This window comes from Mauremys reevesii, linkage group 14, assembly GCF_016161935.1.
Source record: "Mauremys reevesii isolate NIE-2019 linkage group 14, ASM1616193v1, whole genome shotgun sequence".
Taxonomy (NCBI): Eukaryota; Metazoa; Chordata; order Testudines; family Geoemydidae; genus Mauremys; species Mauremys reevesii.
Genome location: NC_052636.1, coordinates 37,287,272 through 37,301,146, shown reverse-complemented (window position 1 = coordinate 37,301,146; position 13,875 = coordinate 37,287,272). Strand labels below are relative to the sequence as shown.

At 51.5% G+C, this 13,875-nt stretch overlaps 1 non-coding gene across 1 annotated transcript; it reads left to right on the top strand.

Annotated features, from left to right (window-relative positions):
• The first annotated feature begins 13,311 nt into the window (after nucleotides 1–13,311).
• TRNAC-GCA lies at nucleotides 13,312–13,383 on the top strand. Its single transcript has one exon. It is a non-coding gene; the product is annotated as a tRNA-Cys (tRNA).
• The last annotated feature ends 492 nt before the right edge of the window (nucleotides 13,384–13,875 follow it).

Genomic DNA, 13,875 nt, shown 5'->3' with positions numbered 1-13,875 from the left:
TCACCCACGAAAGCTCATGCTCCAAAAGTCTGATAGTCTATAAGGTGCCACAGGATTCTTTGCTGCTTTTACAGATCCAGACTAACACGGCTCCCCCTCTGATACCTTTCTCATTAGTGTTATTTACAGGAGTTATAGCACCTTCATAATGGGAGAAAAAACAGCCGACCTTCCCAGAAGCAGCTTTGCCATTGAGGGAAAAGGGGATTTGAACGGTGCTTGGGATCCATTTGAAATCCCCTTCCAAGTCTGACACTTTCATCTCCTGCCAGACTGACTCTGATTTAGGATCAAAGACGTGTACAAGCACCATTCCCAAGCATGGACAGCCAAGAACATGACCCCACCAGACACGCTGGGAAGCGAAGGAATACGAAGGGGTGAACTGAGCATGGCTCAGGCACAAGGTAACAGTTCTGGGGTGATGGGGAAGGATGGAATGTCTGAGTCGCCCCATCTCCTTCCAGTGTCACAGAGCCTAAAATGACCCTTATTTCCTTGACACTGCTCCAGCTCTTCTTCATATTTAAATATATTTTAAATGAGAAAAAAAAGTCAATAAAATAACTGCTGTTCGGCACAATCCAGGGTAATGTGAGAACAACTGGGAATGAGACAATGAGAGGAACTTGACGTCTCTAACAGTAACTTTGCACTGGGAGGAGGAGTACAAATGTGAATCTCCAGGTTTGTTTAGAAAAGGAAATGTGGTGATGGTTAGCTCAGACAGGAGGAAATGTGCATGGTAACTCCACCGACTATCCATGGCCCATGTCTTTAGTGCAAGAATAGTTCTCTTTTTACATCAGGAAAGTGAACTCAAGCTAGCTAACTCCATGACAACCACAGTGTTGAGACCCAGGTAGATTTTATCTCAATGTAGCTGGTTGAAGACACCCCCCATCTCCCCCACCTGGGGTGATGACATTCCTGGTAGAAAGGACACCCGCTCCCATGACTCGCAGGACAATGGAGTTGATACAAAGGACCACAGGATCCACCCCAAAGACGGGCGAGCTTCAAAAGTGGGCAACTCATGTGTGGGAGCTGAGGGACTACAATGTGCAAAAGATGCAAACAGCCTTAACACTCACTACCTGGGAACTGTCAAAAGAATTAAAGAAAAAATCTCCTGACAGCTCTAGAGAAGGTTTTTATGAAGTTTATCTCCTTTACGGATTCTCTGATGTTTAGAAAGGCCTGAGCTATGAGTGAAGCTTTTTCCGCACTCACTGCATTCATAGGGTTTCTCTCCGGTGTGGACTGTGTAATGTGTGACAAGGGTTGAGCTCCGAGAGAAGCTTTTCCCGCACTCACTGCATTCATAGGGTTTCTCTCCTGTGTGGCTCCTCTGATGCATAGTACGGTTTGAGCTCCGTGAGATGCTTTTTCCACACTCGCAACATTCATGGGGTGTCTTTCCTGTGTGGACTCTCTGGTGAGAGATAAGGGAGGAGAAGTGACTGAAACTTTTCCCGCACTCACGGCATTCATAAGGTCTCTCTCCTGTGTGGACCCTCTGATGCCTAGTAAGGTTTGAGCTTCGGGTGAAGTTTTCCCACACTCACAGCATTCATAGGGTCGCTCTCCGTGTGCGTTGTCTGATGAGAGATAAGGGCTGATCTCTGAGTGAAGCTTTTCCCGCACTTGCAGCATTCGTAGGGTCGCTCTTCTGTGTGGATTCTCTGATGAGAGTTAAGGGTATATCTCTGAGTGAAGCTTTTCCCGCACTCACGGCATTCATAGGGTTTGTCTCCTCTGTGTATTCGCTGATGCCTACTAAGGGCTGAGGTACGATTGAAGCTTTTCCCACACTCACAGCATTTGTAAGGTGTCTCTTTCGTGTGGATTATCTCATGTCGAATAAGGGCTGAGCGGTAGTGGAAGTTTTTCCCACACTCACTACACGTAGTCTCTCGCTTTTCCGTGAGGATTTTCTCCTGGGACGTAGTTTCCTTGAGGTCCCTGTGAGTTCCCTGACAATTAATGGGTTCATCCACTCTCTCCTCTGAGTGGTTTCCCTGCTCTCTCTCTGGTCTGTGGTAATTTTCACCAGCTTTTCCCTGCTCATGGGGGCTGGACACACTCTCTTTGGCTCTTCGCAGTAATTCCCCATGCGCTTCGGTGAGCTCAGCATCTTCCTGGTGAGGATTCTGCTCCTCGCTCTCCCTCACCACCCCATCACCTGCTAGAAGAGAGGAGAAATCTCAGAATTGGGGATGGAAAGGCAGAGAACAAACCCAAGTAAGTGCTGGAGAGACAGAAAATAAAAATCAGGGACTCAACTCCCCCTAACTCTTCCCCACAGGGGACAGTGGAGGGGATCAATTCTGCTCCCCACCCAGGACCGGCCTTTAGGGGGGGCCGTACGGGTGCCCCACCCAAGGGGGGGCCAGGCGCAGGGTTTGGATTCCCACCTGACCTGCTGCCGAGAGGCTCACTGGGCTGATGAAAGCGGCACAGGGGGCAGATAAGCAGCTGCGTGGGGGAGTGGGAGAGACCTGAGCAGCAGGGGGAAATTGGACGACCAGCCATCAGAGTCAGGTGACTGCTCCGGAGCAGAGGGGCCCCTCTCCGCCCTGCTCCACGTGTGCAGCTGCTGCTGTTCCTGTCCCCACAACCCCCCGTTCACCCCCGGAGTCACCCCTGTCCACCCCCGACTGGGAGCATCCTCCTGACTGCTCTGCAGGGGGGAGGTGCTGATCGATGGCGGGGTGATCCCCTCCCCCCAACCCAGGTACCCGATTTCCACTGAGTTGGGGTGACGGGACGGGGGAATCTGCGTATGCTGCTGCCTCTCTGGGGCCGGAGCTGCCGGCAGCTGCTTGTGTCTGAACAAGCCTAGTTCAGGCTCCTGACCCTGAGAGCTTTCTTAAAGAGACAGCGCGCTCACTCACTCAGGCACACACACAGAGTCCTTTACACACTCCCTTCAACATTCACACACTCTTTAATATCCTCCCCTCAACACACACACACCAGGGCTCCCCGCATCCAGGTCACTTCCGCACCTGGGCTGTGCTGACACATCAGTGAGGACTGCATTCCTGTACCAAACAGTCACTGGAAGGGGGCAGACAAAGGCCTTTAGGACCAGGCGGCCGTCACTGTCAAAAGATCATCTCCCTCCTGCAGGTCACTGGCAGCCTGAATTTGTTCCTTATCCTCCCAGAGTCTGGGGGCTGGAATCAGCACTACCCAGCCCCTCCGTATGTAGCAGGAACAAACACAAACCTGGTCTTTAAAACAAGCTGTTCCCTTTCTTCTCAGGGAAGATTTTTCTGTGATTGAAGTTGAGCTTCAGTTCCCCTCTCCTAGGGGTGGGGCAGGTGTGGGGCCAGCTCCCAATGAGATCTGTTTTCACCATTGCCCCCTTTCAGTCACTTTGGGATGGTAACTCTGCTCCCAGCTGTCAGGCAGCTTCCAGCCCATCCACCCTGCTCATTAACTCTGTGGTCATATGTCACTCCCTCTGCCAGCACTCACAGCTTGCAGGAAAGCTACTCCTGCCAGATGCATTGGTGGTATAGTGGTGTGCGTAGGTGCCTTCTAAGCAATTCATCTGGGTTTGATTCCCAGCCAATGCAATAATGGCTTTTCTCTTCTGTTGTTTCCTCATCTGGAAGTGGTTTAATTTCAGTCACATTGTGTTACAATCACATTATCTATAGAACGAGACAATAAATGTGTCGAAGTCCAGCAGGTCATACAGGCTGGAGGCACACAAGGGGCTGGAATGTGTCATCGGAGAAAGACAGAACACTTGGAAACCTGCATCTCCCATCCCCTGGCCTTGTGTGTTATGATTCCAGCTGCGTGAGCTGTTTGTAGGATGTTCCGGCATGGTGGGGGAATGAAGTTTTGAGTCAGTTTTTGCTCCTGCAGGTTCCTTTGCTGTTATAATTATAATGACATGAACAAAAGGGAGGCAAAATAAACATAAACCCCAAGTTGCAATACAGGTGGGGAAAGAGAAGATCACAGTTAAGCCAAACACTTCAAAATAAAAATTAATACTAAAAAAGGGGCGGGGGGAAGAGATCAGGTATGTGGAGATCCCCTTGATATTTCAATGCACATTGTTAGAATCAAAGTTCAGACTTGACACTGGAAAACCCGCAACTACCTGTCTCTCTGAACACCTGTGATGAGCAAGATGGAGTTGGAACACCTGTTCTGCTTCAATCATTTATTGTCTCTCTGTTCTCTCCTTCGCCCCCCAATTCCTCATCTCCAATGTCTCTGCCTTTCTCCTCTTGCTCCCTCTCCCCTGCCCTTTCCAGGAACTCACGCTCTACAGCATTTAGGACAAGCCAGAGCTCCCATATTCTGCACATGAGCCTGTGTCAGAGGACGTGGGACCCCGGTCAGAACCAGTCACCGGATCAATATGTCCCTTTATGGGCGACTTCTCTGCCTGCTCTGCAATTTACATCTCCCCCCCCCCCCTGCAAACAGGGTGGGGTACTGCTCTGACTGAGAGGCCTCACAGGAGAAACTTCAGCCCCAAAGACAAATTTGTGTGAAATGCTGAGAAGTGAAGAGCCCCCTTCCCCTCCCCCCAAATCCCCAGAACTCTAGTGTCACCCCCATGGCACCAGCACAGGGAATCCAGTGAGATGGGGTTACAGAATACAAGGGGGGAGGCAGCAGGGAGAGAGGTGACAGGGAATCTCTCTCTTTCCTTCTCTCTTCACTTTCTGTTCTTCTCTTTCCTTCCAGGAACTGCAGTCACAGCAGGGAGGGGTTTGTCTCTTTATCAGGGATCCCTCTGTGTGACGGAGGCTGCACAAGTCATAGATTCTGTGACTTCTGCAGTGGCCCCTGTGGCTGACTCCGTGGCTGCCCAGCAGCTGGCCTGGGGGCAGCTTGACAGTGGTTCCAAGGGTGGCAGGAGCAGCCACAGCTCAGTGGCTCCTGGCACCTGTCCCAAGGTGGCCGGAGCAGGGTTGGCCTCTGGGGATCCCCTCACCTGGCAGCATCTGGAGTGGCCAGGGGCGGCTCTAGGAATTTGGCTGCCCCAAGCATGTGCCTGCGGAGGGTCCGCTGGTCCCGCGGCTCCGGTGGACCTCCCACAGGCATGACTGTGGAAGGTCCGCCGGAGTTGCCTGCCGCTCTCCCGGTAAAATGCCGCCCCACGCGTGCGCGCGCTTGGTGCGCTGGGGTATGGAGCCGGCCCTGGGAGTGGCAGTGGGTCCCCAGGGCTTCTCCCCCAGCACATGGTGCCACGGGTCCCCAGGACTCCCTGCGCTCACAGCTGGTGCTACGGACCCCTGGGCCTCCTCTCCCAAGATTCAATGAGGGTATTTATGGTATAAGTCATGGCCGGGTCATGGGCAATGAGCGTTTGGGTTTTGCCGTGATCTGCCCATGACATTTACTAAAAATACCCGTGATTAAATCTTCACCTTCCTCATTATCGATCAAATAAATCGAAACGCCTCCACCTGCAAGTGGATTTAGCCCAGGACCCTCAGAGTCAGCAGCTGTTACGCCCCCACTGAGCTCTCTGGTCAGGTGTCCTAGCACTGGAAGCCTCCTGTTTAGATCCTAAAATAGCGTTTTTGCACCAGGGGGGCTGAAATTTTGGACTGGACATTATAGCTCCACCGTTATTTTACTGAATTGCTTCAAAACAGCAAGTCAAGAAAGTCTCCTAAGTGCCAGGCTCTCTGCCCTGGAAACAGCTGCCCCTGCTCTGCAGGAGTCTGTGTGTTCCACACAGCAACGCACACACCTGCTCCGCACTGACGGGGGGTCAGACAGCGACAGGGTTGGTAACACAAATACTTCAGCCTAGTAACTCCAGGTCCCTTCCTTTCTTTAAATCAGGATGTGCCTGTCAACTGGTAACCATGGTGTTATCTTCACCTTAAAATACCGCTCAGGACATTTTCAGTGAGCCCTGCACCCCATGCCCTGCCTGCAGCCAGCCCCTGTCTCCTGCCAGCCCCGCACGCCCGACTCCAGCCAACCCCTGCTGCACCCCTGCCTTGCCTCCAGCCAGCCCGCACCCCTGCCCTGCCAGCCAGCCCCGCACCCCTGCCCTGCCTGCAGCCAGCTCTGCAACCCTGCCCTGCCCGCAGCCAGCCCTGCACCCCATGCCCTGCCCGCAGCCAGCCCCTGTCTGCAGCCAGCCCTGCACCCTCTGCCCTGCCCCCACCAGCTGCATCCTCCCTGCCCTGCCCGCCGCCAGCCCCGCACCCCTGCCCTGCCTGCAGCCAGCCCCACACCCCCTGCCCACAGCCAGCCCCTGCCACACCCCCTGCCCTGTCTCCAGCTAACTCCTGCCGCACCCCCGGTGGCCCCACCAAAAGCCAGCCAGCCCCCACACACCCCCAGCCGTGGACACCCTGCCCTGTCTCCAGCCAACTCCTGCCACACACCCCTGCCTGAAGCCAGCCAGCCTGCCCCACACACCCCTGTCTCCAGCCAGCCCCGCACCCCTTGCCCTGCCTGCAGCCAGACCCTACCTCCAGTCAGCCCCTGCCCTGCCTCCAGCCAGCCCCATGGCCACTGGTGCCCTGCAGTTCCCAGGGCAGTAACCCTGCACACCTGCTTCAATGAGGGGGGCAGGGAGCAGCTGGGACCCACACATGTGCACACCCGAGGGTGACCAGACAGCAAGTGTGAAAAATCGGGACAGGGAGGGGGGGGGATAATAGGATCCTAGATAAGAAAAAGACTCCAAAATTGGGACTGTCCCTATAAAATTGGGACATCTGGTCACCCTAGCACACCCCCAGGACTCCTGGGTTCCATTGCTGGGTTTCCTATTGGTTCCACTGCTGGTTGTTTTCCTTTTCCTGGGGGACTCTGGGCAAGTTGCTCCCCCCTCTAGGGCTCCGTCCCCAACAGGCAAATGGGGATTTCATACCTTCCCGCTATTGGAAAGTGCTGGGAGAATCCCCCAGCCAAAGCAGCATCTGACCATTCAAGGTCGGAGCGCGCTGCCGAGGAGGAGGAGTGTTTGGCTCTGGGGTTTCACTTCAGCCCAGTCTAGAGAGAGGGGCCCAGCCATGGGGTTTGGCTCAAGAGGACCAAGTCTCCAATTTTTTAAGGGTGTTTTGAATTCCAATCCTGAGCTCCAAAGTGCTTGGTGTCAGTTGCACATTTTAGAACGATACTCTCCACTCCATTTTCCAAATCATAATTCATACTGTTTACCCACCTCCACTAGGCCTGTGACCCTGCCAAACAAGGAAAGAGGATTGGTTTGGAATTATTTGTTTTTGATAAATCCATGCTCCCTCGTGCTAAGAACCAAATTATCCTGTAGGTGCTGCTGACAAACTGAGTGTTTAATAATGTATTCCAGTATCTCTCCAGCTGTGGAAGTGAGGCTGGCTAGTCTGTAAGTCCCAGGGGTCTCTTTGTTCCCCTTTGAAAGCTAGGTCCTGTCTTGTTCATGGATGGGAAGATGTTCTTTTTCAGGGATCTCAGACGAGAACTGGGGCACAACACCTGGTTTGTTAAGGCCACAAAAATGGAGGCAGGAACCTCTTCTCTCCTGCTGGCAAAGAACCCCAGGTACTGAAAAGACAGGGACTCACACCCCTGAATGGGCTTTAGAAAAGGCAATGGTTAAAAAGCTTGGCCCCGACCATTTCTTGTTTCCACAGACTAGACATTTTAGCAAACTTTAGAATTCCTTGGTGCTAAACACCGTGAAACTCCCCTTTCTCCTTCACAGAGGGCTTTATCGCCCCTTATCTCACTCAGGCTCATGACTGCCCAGAGTTCGAGAACTGTCCCTGTTCCCATTGGGCAGATGGGGAGGAGCCTGAGGTATAGAGAAGGGAAGTGACCTGTCAGCAGATGGATCAGAGTGAACAGGTTTCAGACCTCGAGGAGGCTCTTACCTTCTAAACAGGGACGGCTGTTTTCTAGTAAAATCACTAAAAGGGAAGGAGAAAACTCGAAAGAGGTTCCTCCTGGCGCTCACGTCCGTGAACCCGAATACTCTCTCAGTCCTCAGAGAGAGACCTGGAGAAGGAGACTTGCTGCAGCAAAGCCACAGGGGTCTCTGAGGTTTCCCTGGCCCCTCGCCCCTGTCCTGCCTGGCTGATGTCAGCATCTCTCTGTGAGGTCACCACCTCCCCACCACCTTGGACCAATAGGCTGAGGTCCTGCAAAAGGCCTTTGTGAAGTCACTGCCACACCCCTCCCTTGCTGTGCCAATGTCCTGCCCCTGGCCAGGCACTTTGGAGGTTTGAGCTACTCCCTGTGGATCACCCCACTCAAGGAGCGTTCATTCTAGTCAGCAACCCGGCTAGACAGGAAAACATCAGACGCTGCTCCCAATGCTACACTCAGTTTTTCAGAAATTAGTTGACTTTATGGCCAGAAGAGACCATTAGAGCATCTAATCTGACCCCCTGCATATCACAGGCCTCCTGTATGACACAATAGTGAGTTTATTACGCAGGGTCCACCCTCCTCACTGTGAATAGTACATGAACCAGCCTTGTAATGGAGCTGAGATTTCCCAAGAACTTCAAGCAAAATACACCAGTTTCATAAAACAGATTTATTAACTACAGAAAGATGGAGTTTTAAGGATTATAAGTGGTAGGCATAAAGAGCAAAGTAAGTTACCATGGAAATTAAAGATAAATTCACAATCTAAACTTTACACCTGATTACACTAGGCCGTAGTTCGGTTGTGCCACAGGAAGGCTTAATGCTCGAGCTGCAGTGCATGCTGGGCAGGCTTAAGGCTGGGCTCCCCATGGCAGGAGAGAAGAAGACGACTTTGCTCACAGCCAGCGCCCTGCCCCCACTCTCAAGTCATTAATGGCTCCCCCAGGTCAGCCCGAATGGAGCAGCGGTTTTCACTCCACGAAGTCCACTTATGGCTTACAGGCAACTCCCAGACCCACCATGTCGGCCAGAAAGGAGCCCACTCAGCCTCGCCATTGCTGCTTTCCTTCCCCAGAACCTCGCTTCTCCTGGGCTGCAAGGAGCCATCCTGGGAAGCCAAGAGGCAGGCACAGGATACTGCCTCCCAGTAGCCAACCGCACCTCCCCCGGCTTTGCAGAACGAATGGTGATGCTCTACTAACCCCATTTAGCCGCAATGATGTGCTTACTTTCTGCCCTGCCTTCCTCAGCTTGACTTTCCTCTTTTCCCCATTCCTGCCTCACTTCCTCCTTTGGCAAGTCACGCAGAGGAGGCCAGCAGGAAGAGCCGGCCTCCACCGGCCAACCTCCAACAGCAGAGGAGGCCAAGCCACAAGCCTCCAAAGGTGACATGCCGCACTCCTCTAGGTTCTCCAGCCTGACGCCAAGGTGCTTTCTCCACTGCTGTCAGCACCCTCTGTCATGCAGGGTTGGAGTTATCAGGGACAGGCCAATAGGAGAAGGAGGAGCATCTTCCTGAACAGCAAGGGATCTGGCAAAAGGAAGCCAGCATGTTTCTGCCTGGTTTTGAACCAGGGACTTTTGCGTGTTAGGCAAATACAATAACCACTACACTACAGAAACTCCATCTGCTTGGTTCTTGCTCACCCTGGCACAGACCGATGGACAAACCTGGAGAAAGTGGTGACAGCCCTTCGATGGGTCAGCTGGCAGAGCAGAGGACTGGAGCCGGCGCTCAGGAAGTCGTCCTTACGTCGCCCTTGTGACTCCAGCTTGAGGGAGAGCTTCTTTTTCTTCCCCTTGCTGACAAAGAGCAAGAGAAGAATGAAAGGTCAGGGGGGCCAACTCGGTGCAGTAGCCCATGCTGCCTTTTCCTGCTGCATAGCCTGAAATGAGGGACTTGTGGCAGTTAAAGGCACTGCTGCACTTTCAGAAAACATCCCACCCGTGCACAAAGGGGGATAGAAGAGCCTGTTAGTCTAGCACGCTCCCAACTGAGCTACTTCAGCAGCTGCTCGGTTTCTTTTTGGCCTATTACTTTTCTGTCTGGGATGTTGTTGTCAGCTGTGGCACAGAAAAAGGACGTCATTGCGAGCGGCCCATTGCGAGCAGCCCATGAAGACAAGATTCACTTTTGCCTTCCTTGCTCGGCTTTACTTGCTTTCTCGCCCTATTCCTGCCTTAGTTCCTGGGTTTCCTGAAGGCGACGGGGGGCCAGCAGTAACAGGAGGAAGTTGGGCAGCTAGACCCTGGTGACAAAAGTCCTGCCACCACTTGCCACCCCACTCTCTTCTCCCAGCGTCACATATTGGCCACCACGGACTTGGGGCCCAGCAGCGCAACGGAAGGCAGTGGACAGAGCCACCCTCGCCTTGGAGCTCCGGCTCATTAAACCACATCTTCAGTTGCTGATGGCCAATGAGAGACCGACATCGCTTGCTATTTTAGCACTTGGAAATGCCATTGGTCAGTCACTGGATCTCTGTAATGCTGTTACAGAACAAAGGAAAATAGAATCTCAGTGTGACATTCTATACCTTTGGGGGAGCGGCTGTAACTCCCATAATCCTCATTTTCATATCATCGTGATCTTACATATAGAGCATGACTTGTAAGGTATCAGGGAAAGGATATGATCTGCTGAAAGTCACTTCTCTACCCATAGATGTATACCATTCATGCATATGAAGTTATGAGAATTGTGCAGTGTGGTTGTCACTGTGCTGTAAGGTGGGGGAGTCAGCCAAATATTAGCTTCCCAGTGGCAACAGCAAGGAAAGTAACCAACACCCGGACAGGGTGTCAAACAACCCATCAACAGCCATTGCCCAGCAAGAGAGCTACAATGCAATGACTCACCTGCATGAGGACACCCCAGGGGAATTGCTCAGACTTGCTTGGAGAGACGCAGTGATGCTCAGCTGACTCTGAAGGGGGGCGGGAGGGGCAAAGCCATGAGGAAGAAAGGACATGATAAAAGGAGAGACATTTGCCAGGCTTTATCTCTCTCTGCCACCTACATCTACAGACACCCCACACCAAGCAACTGAAGCGCTGATGAAAGGGAGAGCCTGGCTGAAAAGCCACCAGCCAGCCTGTGGTGAGGAGTATCTAAGTTTGTAAGGGTACTGAAAGGGTTAAGATCAGCTTAGAATTAAAAGCAATGAGGAGTCCGATGGCACCTTAAGGACTAACAGATTTATTTGGGCATAAGCATTCGTGGGTAAAAAGCCCACTTCTTCAGATGCATGGAGTGAAAATTGCAGATAGAGGCATAAATATAGATTGGAACATGAAGTGACGGGAGTTACTGTACAAGGGGAGAACCAGTGTTGAAGGCTAATTCAGTCAGGGTGGATGTGGTCCTCTCCCCATAATTGATGGGGAGGTGTCAATACCAAGAGAGGGAAAATAGCTTTTGTCGTGAGCCAACTACTCCCAGTCCTTATTGAAGCTCAAATTAATGGAGTTAAGTTTGCAAATCAATTGTAACTCTGCAATTTCTCTTTGAAGTCTGTTTTTGAAGTTTTTTTGAATGGCTACTTTGAATTATTGGGTGTGAATGTGTAAAGGTGCTATTGACTATACAAGGTCCATATGGTCTTGTGATTTGGATCCCTGGTTTTCACCCAGGCAGCCTGGGTTCTATTCCTATTGTGGGAACAATGCAGAGCTTTTGCTCAGAGGGGAGGCAGGAAATGAAAGGAATGGGAAGGGATCCTGCCAGCAGGGGAGTTGGACAGTGTTGGGAGGGGACCCCAGAAGTGGGGGTAGGGCAGTGGTCTGGGGGGAGATGAGGGAAGGATCCCAGCTCTGTGGGAAGTTGACATTCTGGAGAGCACAGGCCTGGCATGGGGGGTGGGAAGAGTGAGTGTGTCCCTCTAAACTCACCACCAGCAGACTAGGCAGGCTTGGAAGAATTACGTATTTGTTGGTAAATGTCAATTTCTGTGTAAACACACGACCCAATGGCAAAATCTTTCCATCGATAATCATCACAACTAACAGAAGGGCAAAGTAAGAAACATGTTGCTTGAGAACTTATCCTATTCTAATCCTCTAGGGTTCCCTTTTGCCTTAGGCACCACCAAGTGGGCATTTCATATTCCTCCTCATTTTCACACAGACACACAATTTCCTTTGCACAGATCCATGAACAGCAAAACCTCCCTGTGTCTATTGTCTGAGCCAGGGCATTCGATTCCACTGAAACCTTCTCTTCTGCAATCGTGATGGTCAGACAGAGGGAATGCATCCACCTTCCCCCCGGCAGTGAGATATTCACTCTCCTCTTCATGCTGCTGTTGTTATTCCATGAGTCATCAAGGATGGAATAAAAAGCTGAGTTTCTCCAGGGTGAGGAAAGAAAGGAGCCACCAACGCCCGCAAAAATCTCAATGCCCAGAGAAAACCTGCCTCTGTTATTGGACTCCCAGAGGTGCTGGCAATACAATGGGAAAAGGGACTGTCTGAATTACCAAGGCAGGGAATGAACAATCTACAGCAACATCATTAACCACAAACACACTCTAATCATGCTCCAGCCAGTAGGGAAATGGGCAGGAATTCTTGCTGTTCAGCCATGGCCACACGTACAGAGCTGCACAGCAGTGAGTGTGCTGGGGAAGCTGGTCTGAGCAAACAATTGGAAATTACCCTTCAATGAGAACAGAACCAGAGTGTAGAAAGGCCCCTGTGTTAAGTGGTTGTGGCTGAGGCCTTAGGTAGCTGGGCTAGAAAACCATGGGTGTCTTTCTATGAAGGTTTGATCCTTGCCAGCTAGGCAAGGCTGGTGTGTGGTGTCTCCATGGCTGTACTGTCAGTGTCCGATCACCCACGGTGCCATAGGGAGCCAAGCCTAGACATATTCAGAGACTAAGGTCAAGTCAATGTTTTAAACAGTGATTCTAGGCTGCTGCAGCTCAGTAATGGAGATGCTCTGTGCCAGGGTTTCTCAAATGTCCTTTCACTGCAACCTCCTTCTGCCAAAATAACTTAATACGTAGCCCTGTAAAGAAGGACCAAGCCCCCCCACTTGGGGGGGGGAGGGCAAAGCCTGAGGGATTCAGCCCTAGGTGGGGGGGCTCAGACTTTTGGCATCAGCCCCAGGACCCAACAAGTCTAATGCCAGCCCTGGTGACCCCATTAAAACAGGGTCACGACCCACTTTGCGGTCCTGACCCACAGCTTGAGAACCACTGCTCCATGCTGAGGGGGGAGAGTTTTCCTGTTGGTGTAGTCAATCCACTTCCCCAGGAGGTGGCAGCTCTGCCATGGGGAGAAGCTATATCAGTGGGGGTGCAAGCTGTGGTGTTTACCACATTTAAGAAGTTTAATCAAACCCCATTTTTAAAACCACCTGTGGTCTGGGAATGGCAAAGGAGCTCGATGAAGCAGGGTCTGTCCTTCAAAGTCCTGGAGATCACAATTCCATACTCCTGTTGTAATGGGGGTATAGCTCAGTGGTAGAGTGTTTAATTGCAGATCAAATGGTCCTTGGTTCAAACCCAAGTGCCCTCTTAAAGAAAAGAAATTTTTTTTAATTTCCATTCTCCATTATGTTCAGGAGCTCCACCATACGAGGATGCTTGAAATGAATGTGAACACTCCACATTTCGCTGTCCAAATGCATAAAAACCTAGCAAACCTGTCCATCAGCTGAAATCAGTTCCAAGCCTCTAAGTGTCTAGTTTATGTTTTCATCAATTAAACAAAGGTATCATTCCCTGAAGCAGAGCAGAAGCTTGAAATACAGGCAGCATAGGGCCAATATTCATAATGTCAACTACAAAAAATGATTCACATCTAGAGATAGCATCATTATAATCAGCCAATCAGAACCTCTCCATAGACCCCTTACACAACCACTTCTCTGTAATATTGGCTGCAAATATAGAACAGTGGTCGCAACGGTGATCTATACAGTTGCAGATTATGTCAATAACGTCACAGGAGGTGACACGGCATCAGTGAGACTGATACTGGAATACTGCCTCCAGTTTTGGTGTCCTC